This window comes from Neomonachus schauinslandi, chromosome 3, assembly GCF_002201575.2.
Source record: "Neomonachus schauinslandi chromosome 3, ASM220157v2, whole genome shotgun sequence".
Taxonomy (NCBI): domain Eukaryota; kingdom Metazoa; phylum Chordata; class Mammalia; order Carnivora; family Phocidae; genus Neomonachus; species Neomonachus schauinslandi.
Window position 1 is genome coordinate 42026497 of NC_058405.1, and position 16302 is coordinate 42042798.

The 16302-nt window shown below is 34.2% G+C and overlaps 1 non-coding gene and 1 pseudogene across 1 annotated transcript; one reads left to right on the forward strand and one right to left on the reverse strand.

Moving 5' to 3' along the window:
• The first annotated feature begins 7078 nt into the window (after positions 1-7078).
• Positions 7079-16302, forward strand: part of LOC110587653 — a 37399-nt pseudogene continuing 28175 nt past the window's right edge.
• Positions 7988-8094, reverse strand: LOC123324406. The gene has a single exon (XR_006539784.1). It is a non-coding gene; the product is annotated as a U6 spliceosomal RNA (small nuclear RNA).

Sequence of the window (16302 nt, forward strand, 5' to 3'; positions counted from 1 at the left end):
TTAAATTCATTGAGATACAAAGTGTACCTACATCACTCCACAGATGATATGAAATAGTTTCAGTATTAAAAAATGAGAAAACCCTCATTTTTAATATTGGAAAGAAGTGGGCTAAAAACCTATGGGGGTGAAATTTTGTTCAATATAAGGGAGAATGGCGGTTTTATTCACCACTGTACAAGGAGTGTATTACAGTGCTGCCTCTTACACGGTGCTCACTAAATATTTGTTGAATGAATGGATGGATGAGTAATGGTTAACAGCTAAATCAAGTCAGTCAGTTTTAGAACTAGATGTTTCAGTGAATACCAGTTTATTTGAATATATTTATGAAACAATCAGTTTCTTACTAACAGTTTCTTTGTTGTTGTTAAAATCAATGCAATCATTTTCTAAATGTTTTAAGGAAATTCAATGCAGTTTGAGTAGAAAGTGCCAAGCAAATGTTGCCTTTCCTACTTTCACAAAGGATTTCAGAGCAATCTGATTTTAAATCATGTCCAGCTACAATAATAAATAATATTTGACCCTTCTTGGCTAGGAAAAAACAATTGAACTCTTGAGCTAATGGATAAAATGGAGGTTCACACAAAATCACAAGAAACTTTTTTTAGTAGTGATTTCAACTACTCTGCACTGCAGCCTGTAGTAGATACTCACATTTTGACCAATACAAACACACAAATATAAAGATCTATTCGCCCTGAGTACATGAAAAAAAAAAAAAGTTAAATCCACAGTAGATATTATAGGTAAAATTAGGACATTTATATGTGATCAGGTCTGATTCCTTTCTATAGATTGTTTAATCCTATTTTACTAACCCTCATGCCCAAGATCTTTCTTGATCTATCATAACTCTCAGATCATTCTGTAAGTGCTTTTTACACTCTTTTTTTGTTTTTTTTAAAGATTTTATTTATTTATTTGACAGAGAGACATAGCGAGAGAGGGAACACAAGCAGGGGGAGTGCGAGAGGGAGAAGCAGGTTCCCCGCTGAGCAGGGAGCCCGATGTGGGGCTCGATCCCAGGACCCTGGGATCATGACCTGAGCTGAAGGCAGACTCTTAATGACTGAGCCACCCAGGTGCCCCTACACTAACAGTCTTAAAATGAACTTTCTTCTAATATATTTCTTAATTGATGTGAATTATTAAGTATCTATCTACTACCACATAGATATGCAAATAAAAACACAGAATCCAACAATTGTGGAATCACTAAGTAGTCATTTAGCTATAAGAAATACTGAAAATATTGGAAGTTTTATCATCAGAGAATAAAATAAAATCTTTTTTAAGTTTAGGCATTAAGTCAAAAATCCTCTATTGTGTTGATGGCTTAATTCAGTTTCCTCCTTTTATATATATATATTATATATATACAGTTTTCTTGGATGATTAGACTTCATGTCTTTCTATATATATATACAGTTTTCTTGGATGATTAGACTTCATGTCTTTCTAACCTAAGTAAATATCCCCAAATATTCAAGTATCCAATAATGAGATCAAATAATGCATGCATATGTCGCTTCACAGTTCTTTTCCTGGGTACAGTATTTGCGCTGTGCTACTCTCCTATGATACTTATTTTCATTATTTCTTTAGTTACCATTCCAGACTGAATTAAGCCACAGTTTGAGCTTTCAGTTTATGTGATGATGATGACACTATTCTGCATATAATGGTCCCTTGTCTCTTTTTTTCAGTTGTCTATTACTGATAGAGTATGAATAACAAGATCATAAACATTCCTAATTAAGCCATAAGACATGACAGGTTGTGAATTGTGTTGTAATATTTCACACCTAGTGTGCTGCTAAGCACGAGGCTGAAGGCTCTGAGCCATCAGTGCACCTAAGCATGAATTAACACTGTGCAGTTCCTGCCCCAGAGTATCTGACTTTGATTATGAAATAGTGAATTTGTTCAGTAATTAAAGAAATAACTTTGTTTTGTGTTTTGTCCTAATTTAATTTTATGCATGCAAGTTAGACAATATTAATTTGGAAAAAAGATTTTTCAAATAATTTAAGATAAACTATGGAATATAATACTCTGAAACCAAAGAGAAACACTATTGAAATCTCTTGAATACACTCTAGCAAGCTTCTCACTTGTTATTTCAATGTATTTACTTTTGACAATGATTGACACAATTTTGTGAAAATGGTTTTAAAGCTTCTGACGGTTAGTAACTCTTACCTGATGCCCATTATAATGAAATACAGGTTGAATGGTTCTGTCTCACTCATCTATTACCTTAATGCTATAAATGTATGATAAGTAAAAAAAGGGAGGGTCATGGTTAAAAGGAAACACCATAGAGGCAGGTGACTTCTCAAATATAACATAGCTGACATTTAAAAAATATTGCAGCAGTATACTTTGTGCTACTCAGATAGTACCCCTTATTATGTATGTACTTTGAAATAAAAATCACTGAAGATAAAATTATAGGCATAACATGGAGCTAAACACCTTATTTTTTAAGTTACTAGGTATTATATAAATATATAACCTATAAAAATTGATAAAGTGGTAATCATGAAAACGTCAGTCCACTTAAATAAAGCTATTCAAATGGAAGTATATTTTTTTGATAAATGTTTATTTGAACACTATTTAATATCTTGCTTTTCTTAATAGTCCCATGTTCACAATAGAATCATAAAAGGTGTACCATAAACTGTCTTAGATTCCAAAGAATGTGATATTAAAAATGTATCATTATTTTTAACAACATACGTTTTGGTGTTAGATAAAACTCAGTTTGTTTTCATGTTACTAATCAGAATCCTTTACTTTAGCATAAAGAACTCCCTTTAGCATTTCTTGTAAGGCAGATCTAAGGGTGAAGAACTCCCCTCAGCTTTTGTTTGGGGAAGTTTTTATCTGTCTGATATCTCTGATGGACAGCTTTACTGGGTTAAGTATTCTTGTTTGATGGTTTTTTCTTTCAGTGCTTTGAATGTATCAGCCCACTCTTTCTTGACCTGCAAGGTTGCTACTGAGAAATCTGCTGACAGCCTTCATGGGTTTCCTTGTATGAGTTTCTTTTCTCTTTTTGTTTTCAAAATCCTTTGTCTTTGATTTTTTGTGTTTTGGTGTAGTCATTTTGGGGTTGAATTTGCATGGAGACCTATAAACTCCATGTACCTGCATGTCAATATCTCTCTCCGGCTTTAGGTAGTTTTCAGCCATTATTTCTTTAAATAGGTTTTCTGCCTCTTTCTTTTTCTCCTTTTGGCATTCTCATAATGCAAAAATTGTTTGGCTGATGATATCCTATAAGGCACATAGGCTTTACCTATGGGATTACCTAGAGATAATTATTGTGTTCATTTGGTGGTGTCCTGTCTCCCTATCAAGCTATCAAGCATTCAGGTAGAAAATTAAATATTTGTAATTGTTATTATTTCCATCTTATAGAATAGAATGCTGAGTAGGAAGAGCCTATATTATATGCCTGAGGTCACATGACCAGTGAGTCATGTATGAAACCAGCCGGTAATCCAGAACCCCTGCTCTTATCCCCTACCATTTCCTAACTCTGAAACTTAAATTTCCCCTATAAAGTCCTTGAATATTCCCCATCAGAAAAATCAGCCAGAGGGGTAACTTTTATTCTGTTGTCTAAGACCCAAAGCTGAAAATCATCCTTGATTTTAGCTTGAGAGTATCCAAAATAAAAGCATTTTTACTCTTTAGTAATTCTAATATTATTTCTACCCTTTACACTTCTAGTTATAATAAAACAAAGTAATACATTAGTCTTTCTCAACTGGACAATTGCAATAACAGCCTAGTCACTCACCAGCCACCTGGTTGGATCTCCTATTGCAGTATTACTCAAAAGTATGGGCCATGGACTAATGCCAGTCCAGAAATTGTTTGTTATGTGTCTACACTAGATAATTACTTAAATTGAAGATATAAAATTTGAAATTTTATAGTAATTTGATAGAGTGATCCTATGTCCATTGACTCTAATAATAAAAATTAAGGGCTTATAGTTTATGTATCACTTCAGTCTCACTTTTCTAGCAACTTCACTTCTATTGTATTTTATACAAGTACTGGTCCATGGCAAACTGGGGGAAAAACACTGATTCTTCATTACCAATAGTTTCAGAAGCACTGACCTTGTACTCAATGATTCTTGTACTCTTATCTGAGACTCAGTTATTTATAAAAGGAAGTCCAATAATTCATTATGTCCATGCTCTTGTCTGTCTGTCTCTATCTTTATATTATGACATTTTGATATTATGACATTTTATATTATGACATCTTTAGGAATTAGAGTAACATAACTCATAACTCTAACACCAAACCACTTGGAATTTTCGCTACAAACCTATATGTTTATGTTATTTATGCTAGCTCTGTTATTTGAATGTCCTTTCTCCGAAATGCCTATCCCAACACCAATGCAGTTGGTTTGCTTTCTCCAACTCAGTTATGTGGGCAGTGATGCTTGTTCTTATAATCCTATCATGAGTCTACTGAGTATTAATTGTGATTCCTATTTCTTCCCAAATACCTTTGTTTAATTTTAAAATTGACATATTTCAATATGTTGTTATATTTGCTCTTTTTTCCCAAATAAAACATTTATTTTCCAAATAAGACATGAAGGAACATACTGCATCTTATTGATGTTAATGTGTCCAGTGCCTAATGTAATTATTTAGAATACAAGGTTTGAAAGTAAAAACAACATAATAGGAGGAGAATGAGATGGGAACAAAAATTATTAGAAGTTTAGCTGTAAAATGGGGGTTTTAGAATACATGGGTATTTTTAATTTTTTGAGGAGGGCACGTACCGCATGGAGCACTGGGTGTTATACGAAAACAATGACGTGTGGATCACTACATCAAAAACTAATGATGTATTGTATAGTGACTAACATAACATAATAAAATAAAATTGAAAAAAAAGGAAAATGGCATGTGAAGCCAGAAAAAAAAAAAAAAGAACACGTGGGTATTCAAGTTAATATTGTTGCACAATAAACCACTTCTAATTTAATGGGTTAAACTTAAATCATTATTTTTAAAGATTCTGTAGATCAGAAATATGGACAGGGTTTGACATGAAAGCAATTTATTTAAGATAAATATGGAAGATTTTGCTTCTCATTTCATTATCTGAGGTTACTCATTGGTATTCCATTGGTGGTTGGGTTCATTTGAATGGTGTAACATGGGTTTGCTCACCTGTTTCATGCATAAGCAGAGATGGCTAAAAGGCTGAAAATATTATACCTGGAAATATTAAACCCAGTGGTAGTTTCAGGATAGTTGGACTTCTTACATGTCAACTAGCTTTGCTCAGAGTGATGTTCCAAAAGAACAACGTTAAAGCTGATAGCCTCTTTTGACCTAGCCTTGAAGATATATAGCTTTCTTCCCACATACTCTGTTGGTCAAAGCAGTTATAAGCTTGTCTAGATTGGGAAATTAAATTCCACCTCCTGATGGTGAAATGACAGGTTCATACTGAAAAAAGAACATTGGGATGGGAGATGTTGGTATTTCTTGAAAATACAATCGGTGAACCTGGAAATAGGTGAGATTGCCACCGTAAACTAGGAAAAATAGAAGGCTGATGTCTTAATTTTGAAAATGCGTTCATTTATCAAATAGCAAGAAAAGGGGAACCCATGAGTCAGACATAAGAAAAGTGAGTAAGTTAGGAAGAAAATTAGAAAATTCAATGAAATGGAAAATGAGAGAGGCCACGAAGAGTAAACAATTATGCAGAGGTATCTAGGAGGAGAAAACATCATGATTATTTAATTAAGGGGATCAGACATCTGATAATAGCCTCATGGTAGGTATGGTAATAGATTCTTGAAAGAGAGAAAATCTCAATTTTATGACAGCATTAAGAATCCCTACCCAAATGCCAGATTCTAATCTCAATTACTCCTCTTACTAGCTGTATGATACTGGACAAAATACTTCAATGTCTGTGCAATGTGTTCTCATCTCACTGGCTTGTTATGAAGATTAATATATGTCATACATGCTTAGAACAATGCCTGGAAAATCTTGTGCTTGTTAAATTAATACATTTTAAAAGATTTTTAGTTCAGGCAACTGGATTCACTACTTGGACTCACATTGTCAGAGTAGGAGTTTGGATGTTAACAACACAAGATTTTTAATCCCCAGGAGTCCAAGAAGGAGTTTCTCTGCTCTTACTTCAATAGTATATCAAGGAATCCTCTGTCCTCATCTCTGAAAATGAATCAAGTGTATATCACAACGTGTATAATTCAGCCTATTGGAAAAATGGTTGACTTTTCTATGATATGAAGGTAAAGGGAATAATTAAGACTTTTTTTTCAGTGCTTATTCATAGTTCAAAGAGCATGTCACCACTCAATCCATCAAATAGTTTTCAGACATCTCCTTTTTTTGGCATCAACTATACCTTGTTACCCAACACGAGAGCAAATTATCCTATACCCAAACATACCCTCTTCTCTATCCCAGACACAACTATGTTCTGCACTATTTCAACAAAGTTATTGTTTATTTGCTAAAACAAATACATTAGTAGAAAATTTGGCACAATTACCCAGGTTGTACTTTTCATCAATACTAATCTTGCATGAATCCTTCCACCTAAGAAGGATAAGTAGCAATGACCAAAAAAATTTTAGGAAAGCACAGTTCCATAAAAGAAGGCTAGATTTTTCTGGGCACATCCCATACACTGTGATTTAATTTAACTGCCATCCAACAGTGCAACTGCAAAAATAAAAGTGACATTGGTTTATTTCTCTTGTGTTTGATTGTTAAACAGGACATAGAAAATAGTGGACATGACAAAAACACTGGAGGTTTTGACTAAAGCAAAAGCCATACAGTATGGTTATGTACAATAAGGGGATGGTTGTTCAAATGTAGGGTTCAAACTGGCGGGATCAGTATCACCTGGAAATCTGTTAAAAATGCAAATCCTCAGTCTCCACCCTGGGGGTCCAGCAATCTGTGTTTTACTAAAAACCCTTCAGGTTATACCGATTAAATGTAGGAGGGGAAGTTTTGACTCGAATATGGAACCACTTACAGACCTTTTAACAACATATTATAAATTTAATATGCATGAAATTTATACTTCTTTGAATCAGGTATGTAGAGAAAGACCTATCTTTACATCTCTTTAAGTACAAATGATGTGACCTAGTTCTCATTGATTGCAGGATAGTTACTATTATCCATTAAAGAAAGATAAGTCTCATGTTATTCCATTTGGAACTGAGTTACTTTTGTCATAACTCCTTATTCAATCAAGGCTCTCAGATTTCTCTCCCTTCACATTTATATTTTATTTCTCCCTGGAGTGTGTGGGCTTACATATGTTTTTTAATTCAAGGAGGAAAGGAGCAAGAAGCCTCATAACTATTCTCCGTCTATACTGATCCCTGAGTAGGGGGATCTTCAAAGCTGTGTACGTCAATCATTATTGATACCTTGGACCTGCTATGTCCTCAGATAGCCAGCTCCACATACTCCACCTTTACCTTATCCTTCTTCCAGAGTACTTAGGGGGCTCTTTTTAATCTAACCCGCATTTTTATCCCTCAGAGGAGATGGAAAGATTTAGAGAAGCCTCCTCTACTGCAGTGGGGTGTGCTGGACTCTGCAGGCTGCCCAAGGGGGTGAGACCTGCCCGAGCAATTCCATTTTCATTGTTATTTTCCTCTCTGACAATGTGCAGAATGAAACACTATTCTTGGTAGTATGCAACCCTAGCCTCTAAAAGCTGACTGGTTTTTTTATTGCTTCCCTTTTAGTTACAACCTGGGGATTTAGCCCAGGGGTTGAAGCACTGGGTCCCTTCTCAAGGATCTACATCACATAGATTCCTCAGATCATCCTCTTGCCAGCTCTTAGACTAGGGAAAGTATTAATTCCAAAATCAGTTTGTGTAATTCCCCTGTCCTTTGTCTATAGCTTACCCTCCATGCACCTGATCCTTCACAAATTTGCTTGCCATCCTGGTGCAGGGGCCATGCTATTCTTCTCTGTATCCTTCCAATTTTAGTATATGTGCTGCTGAAGCGAGCACTGCACCTGATCCTTCAAGTTGTAGTATTTAACAGGTGTTAAATATCCTAAGCTTTTGGAATTGCCTTCATTGTACCCTAACCCTATCTTTAAAGTTTTTTACTCTTAACAATTGCAGCTTTTAAAAAAAGATTTTATCCATTCATTTTATGAGAGAGAGAGAGCTGAAGTGGGGTGGGGTGGGGGCAAAGGGAGAGGGAGAAGCAGACTCCAGCTGAGCAGGGAGCTGGAGGTGCTATGTGGGGCTGGGTCCCAGGACCCTGAGATCATGACCTGAGCCGAAGGCAGACACTTAACTGACTGAGCCACCCAGGCGCCCCTCAGCTTTTTTTTTTGATATAAAACACATGTTTTCAAATAAGTATACAAAATAAATGGTTGGATTATACAATATTAAACGTTGCCTTTAAAACTATTTTCTCCACATTGGATTTGAAAAATAATCTATAAAGAAAGTCCATTGATTTTTTTATTCTAAGGGTGTTCATCCAACCTTTGAGACAATGCACACCATGGACTTAACTAGCATCAAGGCCTGTTGGGAAGAAAATGCCTAAAAACTGTTTTTAAAATCTTTAAATTTGGTTGCAGAAGCAACTCTGGTTGAAGAGCAGAAAATAAGCAACAATAAATTTATTTATTTAATTATTTAGCACAACACATATTGATTTGAAGAGACCATCTTTAAGTACTGGTTTTGGAAACCAGAACAATGAACAAACTAGAACAACAAACAAACATTGTTCTAAACACTGAACAAAAATTAAAACAAGTAAGAATCCTTGCCCATATGTACCTTTCAACTTAACAAAACCTGAATTAAAGAATGTTGCCTCTTTGTGTCACTGGGCAGTCATTACTGTTAACTTCTAAAGGTCTTATGCCATTTTCAAACATGTTTTTGAGCATACTTAAAGGAGGCAGATTTGTTTTAAAGTCATTGCTTTATTAGTTTTCTCTGTGTAGAAATACATATTTCAAATGGAAAACCAGGCCTTGGTTAGTTTTAACTCATTGATAAGAGTGTACGGATATGCCATGAGACAATCTGTGAACGTAATTTATACATATCTTTTGATTTATAATAGGGACTACATATAGTCCAGAATATGAAAATCTATTAACAATATTATGGGAGAAGCTCTGATAATTTAGAACTAACTTTCATGTTTTTCAATCATGAATAAAATATTGTCATAAGAAAAAAATCTACTTATTGAATTAGGTCACCTTCATTGCTATGAAAGTGTTTATGTCTAAGAAAAAATGATGGAGAAAATATAAATTATATGATTCTTTATCTTATATCATCTAGAAATATAAATGGTATATTAAATTATAAAATGTCATATCTTCTTAAATTTTTGAATCATAGTGAATAACAATAAAGATTAAATTCTAGCAGTAAAAATATTCTTATCTAAACAGCCTCGAAGTATATCTTTCACTTTTACAAATATGTTTTTCTATCTAAATACTATCATGTATTTATGTCCTATAAACAATAAGCTATTTTCTAGTATTTCTAGTAAATATTTTCATTATTTACTTTGAAAACAGCCCAAATTCCATTCAATTTAGGAAAAAAATTTGGAATTTACCTCATTGCAAAGTTTAAAATATTTGTTTTAATGCCAAGCATTTGCTATATTTCAAAGCCTAATTTCAAAAGTGGGTATTGAGAGGAGGAATAAAACAAACTGTATATTTTGCTAATGGTGCAAACTAGTCCGAATGAACAGACAGGCTGAAAATAGAAAAGTCGATGGAGTAATCAATAAACTCAAAGAAGGATGAAATAGAGGATACACAAGTCCCATGATTAGTAAGCAGACAACAGTTCATAGCAGCATCATCCCCCCCAAAGAATACAATCTATTTCTCTAATATTCTGTGAAGGAATTAATCTGGAAACTGAACATAAATGCACTCTCAATCTAATAGGTACATTATGGGAAAAATGGAATTAAATATAATATTTAAAAATTGTGTCCAGGTGCAAGATGTTATTTGAATTCATTATTGTTATCTTTATTATTTTAAAATATATGCTATTTTATGAATAAATACTTCAGGTAATTTAGCAATTTGAAATCTCTACTCCTTGTGCTCAATTAAACTTTAAAATAAAGACTGTTAAATATCCTTTCTGTATGGCACCACTGTGATTTTCCCTCTTTTAACTTTATAGCTATAGATTTTTGAATTTAACAAAGAACAAAAATGATTTCAAGCATAAAGCCAAGAAATTGGGAGACAATTTCTAATGAGTTTAGTATGTTTTGATTAAATCCTAGATATATATTAAATCTATTCTCAAGATGACGAGCATCATATAATTAAAAACCTCTTTGCCCAATAAAATATATTTGAGTTGAGATCACATATTTTTACAAATTTAAATGCAAAACAGAGAAAATTATAATAGTTAAGTTATAAAATCTAATTATACCTAAAATCAAATGGTTCTGTTTATATGTACATTTTTGTATTCTTTGCCCATTTAACTCTTTCTTGCTCTTTCCCCTATAGATTTATTCCTTTAAAAAAAAGAACCAGAAAGGATTGATTAAAGAATATTTAATTCTATGATATTATAGACTAAAGAATATTTAATTCTATAAATAAATATATTTCATATGAATGCCAGTCCTGGAAAGAATTAGCAATGAGGGAAATTCCTATTCCACACATTCATCCTTCTCTCTTTCTATAATACGCAACCCTAGGAAATGTTTCAAGCCTCATCTTTTCTTCTTTTTGCCTCTTTTCCTAATCAAAATATATTTAGAGGAAATTATATTTTTATCAGTCCTTTATGCATAAATGTACAGTGTGTCAAGTGTACATATAACAGCCTGTCACTCTGTTTAAAAAGATAAAAATCAAGTCAGTAGTACACAGGTGGGAGAGACATTTCTGTGTAGAAGTTTCTTTATATTAGCAACAACTTAATCTATCAGTGCACAGTTTCCCTGCTAAACTGATAGTCTACTAGAATAAAATCAGTGAGATATAATCAAAGTGTCTACCATTGTAGTGGACATTGTTTTTGTCTCTCCAGCATTTGCTCCTCCCTACTTTGTTCCTACCAAATTCTCATTTTATGCCAGTCTCTTTCCAGTGCCACTGAACTGTACAGATCTGGGGAAACGTCCCCAATCCCCTGCTCCTGACCTCGAGGAGTAAATGCGGTTCATTAAGCCATTTGGTGCATGGAGCAGGTGAACAAGAAATGACCATTTTGAAGGGAAAGACTACTATCCCAAGCTTGAGTAGAAGGATTTTCACTTTTTCTGGGTGTGATCCAGGACCCAGCATGTTTCAGTTTCTCTCCCTGACATCTTATGGCAATGAGGGAATTATTTTAGGGGAAAGGCATGCATTGATTAAATAACCAGAGAAAAAGAAAGGAAAAAAACAACAACAACAACAACAAAAAACAACCCTGGGTTGTTTTCCTACCTAATGCTATGTCAGATAATATATTATTTTAGTTATGGTTTACATTTTTTAAGTTTGAATTAGAGTTCCTGTTACCTGTAGCCAATAGCACGAGAGCCATGATGGCTCTTGAATGTAAACCTTTAACATCCCCGTTTTAAGTTAGTAACTTAGCTTCCAAAGGATTCAGATTAACCTTCCGATATGACTTTCTTACCAAAATACATTTTGGATTTTAGGTATATCTACATTTTTTTCTAGTTTTTATGGTAATAGCTGGTGTTGATTTGAACAATTGTTTTTATGTCAGGCACAAGTGTGAACACCAACTGAACTAACCTCCTTAATTTTCACAAAATAATAAAGAGGTGTTTTTATTCTCCCACCACTTTTCAGATGAGATGACCCCAAAGAACAGACTGATTGAGCGAGTTTATTAAGTGGTGGCTCTAGGATTAAACCCAGGCTGTCTGAATTCAGAATCCATTCCCTACATGTCTATTAAAACAAGAACACTCCATAAAAATTGTCCAATAATTCCCATGAAAGATTAATATTATGATGGATGGTATTCCATCCTGATAAAGTCTATGCTTCTAATAATCCTGATTGTAGCTTATTTCTGCATTTGTTTCACTGAATAACAACGGATTCAAGTGATGAAAGAAATAGCGAACGCTAGTGTTTACTCTCACAGTCTTCCCCATCTAATCTCCTTTTTTGTTGTCACAGTGTTTTTCACTTCATTAATTTTGGCTGACATAGTTCTAATTTTATTTTCTGGTAAATTCATGGTACTATACTTCTTTTATTCGGTATATATAAATAATTAGGTAGAAAGAGAAATCAAAACCAGAAAGGAAACAAGATTCCTTCTAGATTCTAGAGAGAAAAAGGAAAACAATAATTAGAATGTAATCAAGAGAGAAACTGTTCAACATTACATATATTGCACAGAAATAAAGAGCATTTCGTGTTTCTTGACTCCCAATGAGAGAGATTTTAAATAACCTTTTAAAAATGAGGATAAATCATAATTTGTGATGGTTTTCCTGAATCCATGACCCTGTGTCATTTTAATCTTGAATTTTGGAGCATTTAATGCTACTTTATGCTTTCATTTTTCCCGAGATTTAGATTTCTGCTTAAAAAAAGTTATAACAAAGAACTAGATTATTAGTTATTCACTATATCTACCTTTATTGTTCCCATTCTGACCCTGTAGCTTGGTACCAGAAAGTGGCTTTAAATCGCTTGTGGTTAAGCCCTTGCCTGTCCCTCATTTCTCGTATCTAGGTTCCTAGGTACTTGTTTGCAAGAACCTACCAGGTTCAAAGCCTGATTTACCAAAATTGACACTTAATTCTTAATTAAATTGTCATTTAATTAAAATACAACCTTATTTTTTTATTTGTCAAACATCTATGTCTTATAACTGTGTCTGTCCCTCACATTTGTAGCCAGACTATTTCTGAAGCTGTGATCTGAGGGTCTACTGCGATCTTTTCCTGATCTCTTGCTACATCTCTTTGAAAGTAATGGCTAAGCAACCTGAACTTTATCCTGTTGACTGCTACTTGAAATTCCATTGCTATGGACCTCTCATCTATTAGAACTGTTATGAAACTTACAGGAACAACGCTTGAAAATTATCCAAAATAAAATTTAATCTCATTTCTTCTTAATCATATTTCATGTTACCTGCTTTACTTTTCATCCTTAATTATTAGATTATTCTTTCCCATGTTTTCACCTGTTTCTAATATGTAAAATGTGTAGATGTACTTACTTAGTAAGATGCACAATTGTTGACTATAATTAGAGGGTATCTCTACATTATGCAATGATGCATTCCACTACACACTTCCTGAATAAGAGTAATTAAAAAAAAACAAGAAAATACTTTGATTTATTTCTGTTCAAATATTTTTTAACACTTATTGAGCCACTACTATATTTTGGGCACTATATATACACTAGGGATACAAAGGTGATTAAAAGAATGCCCATGCTAAAAGAAATTTACCCTTATCTGTTTTTGGAGGATAGGACAAGCAGAAAAGCATTTGTCTGAGTACAGACACAAAGGTATGAACAGTTGATGATTGTGCAGTAAAGAATTAACTCAGCAGGTCTTGGCTGTCCAATACTGCATATTCTGAAGATTGGCCTTTGCCTAGTTTCTGGGAGACTATCTCTAAATCCTTGGATTATCTTGCCTATTAAGAATGTCTTTGTTCCCTTCCTCCCTTCTTCCTTTGGTCCTTCTGTTCTTTCTTCTTCTGAAAAACAAAAAGTAGGACTTCTAATTTCCATTTCCACACATAAAGAACTTGAATGTTGCCACTGTCCTGTCAACACTCAAAAATTGAACAGACTGAAAATTCAACAACTCTTCTTGAATCCATAAGGGAGGACATAGGGAAAACGGCTGCCTCTGAGAGTGGAGAGAGAGGTGAATTCAGAGGTCATGGCTTACCAGAGAAGAAACTCAGGAGCAAAAAATGCTCTGCGAACCAGTGCTGGGGTAAAAAAAACCTGGACTGCAACTGACAAATTGCCAGAGTCTCAGTGTGCACAGTTCTGTGAGTTAAAATTTCCAGGGGGACTAAGTTATAGGGAGGCCCCCACACTTTTGTGAGTTTTATCTCCAGCGGCTTATATAGCTTTTCACAATAAATATTGAAGAAAATTCCCCTCATGCTTCCAGGAGGGAGAGGGGGAAAAGGATGCATCTTAAAATATGCCAGAACACTCCGTTCTTCTCAACAAGGCCTGCCCTCAGTGGGGAACTAGTTAATAAGAGCCTAACCTGCTGGGATATTATCTGAGCCTAACTGACCTGGGGAAAGGAAATACCCAACTCCAGCCCACTCTAGCCAAACACTGTCTCCAAAGCCAAGTTTTATGAAACCTTTGGTGGAGGTTCTAATTCAGATCTCATGAAGTCTTGTAGTGATATCTTGAAATACAATTTAGAGTCATTGTGAGACCTTCTTATTTTGAAATTAGCTATTAGAACTAACACAAAATCTTGTTAAAGAAGCATATATATTGCTACACCACAAATTTACTTTTTCAACAGTTGATAAGCTATATTTAAATAAAATTACTTCTTTAATTTCTCTATATTATTTATTTTAACTTAAAAATAATTATTCTCAGAGGGATCCATTGATTTTATCGGACTGCCAAAGGGGTCCATGGCATAAAAAAGATTAATCACCCTGTTTGGAGGCCACGTGTTTTGGAACTTTGAGTTCAGGATGGTTTCTTTGGTTACCTGAAGCCTGGGCACCGGGAGGATACCCTGAAATTGAAGCAGGAAGTACAGATACCTGAAGACTTCCATAGTATCTGCAATCCACAACAGGCAGCAGAGTGAACAGTAAAGAACAGGTCTTCTGGAGTGAGAGTGCTGAGTTTGAATTCCAACTTCAACCCTCATTCTCCACTCTTTATCTGAGAAATGGTAGCATTAATACCCGTAGCAGAATTGAGTTAAAGATTACATTGTTCAATATATGCAAAGCACTGAGAAAAATATCTGTCCTATAGTAATCTCTCGCTGAAAACTTATTATTTTTTAAAGATAGAATGTTTGCATGATTTCCATTTTATTCAACAAATATGATTCCTCCCTCAAAATTAGCAATAGTTAATGTTTTTATTAAACTAAAAAACAGTTAAATTTGGGGAGATCACATTTTACTTTGAATTCTGTAAGTAATGAGGGTGGTCTTTTTTTCATTTTCTGACCACATTTATTGGTTTGTGAATTATATTTCATGTTATTTCCTTATTATTATATTATCAAATTGACCTCTGGTATTTCTTATTTATAACAATTTTTTCACATGTTGTTTTAGTGTGAATTCCCAGAAAGCAGAGCCTGAAACAGAAGTTTATATGATGATGTATTTCTTTGAGGAAGTGTAAATTGGAGAAGTGGAAGTGAAGGACAAGGGAATAATAAGGCCAAGAAGGAGAGACAGTGAAAGGATGCTTATCATTTGGTACAAAATGTACCGACTACTTGATCTCATGACATTACTCTAAGTAGCAATAATGAGTGCATCTCAGCAAGGCCTATAAAAGAGAGGAAAGGGTAAGAACTTATGTAACTGGCTCCTAAATCTCACTAGTCAAAGATTTGCACTCCTAGATTTTAACTGACCCCAAAATTTGCTCATGCAAATGAGCTGAGACATTTCATGCCTCAAGGTCAACAGGGAAGCCCCAGATTTGGAGGCAAAAGTATATGGACTGGGTGTTGGTAAGGGCCCACCCACACGAAATCAGTTGCAGGCAGCAAAGTGCCAGTTGTTATAGCAATCTCTGGGCTGGAACACCTGGCAAGACAAGGGGAGACAAGGCAGGATCTGAAGTGGTGGTTACAAGGTGCTTCATACATATATCCAGATGTTAATCCTTTGTCATAGAGGTACTTTTTCTGTTTTGCTTTGTTTTTTAACAATTTAGGGTATAGAAATATTTAAATGTATATGGTCTGATATCTCTGTTTAAAAGAGACTTTATTGGGTTGAATTTATATCATACCTAGTCGTATATATGGTACTTGGTTCATTAGCATAATTTTATCACTTTTCTTTAATGTCAATTAAAAGAGATTACTCCTTCTGTCTGTTAAGCTTATTTTTCTAACATATTTAAACAGAATATCCCAACAGTGATGTCGTGTTGCTGTTAAAGAAAACCAGTACAATACCTCTTAACTGAAATGGAGCTAAATTCAACATAACAC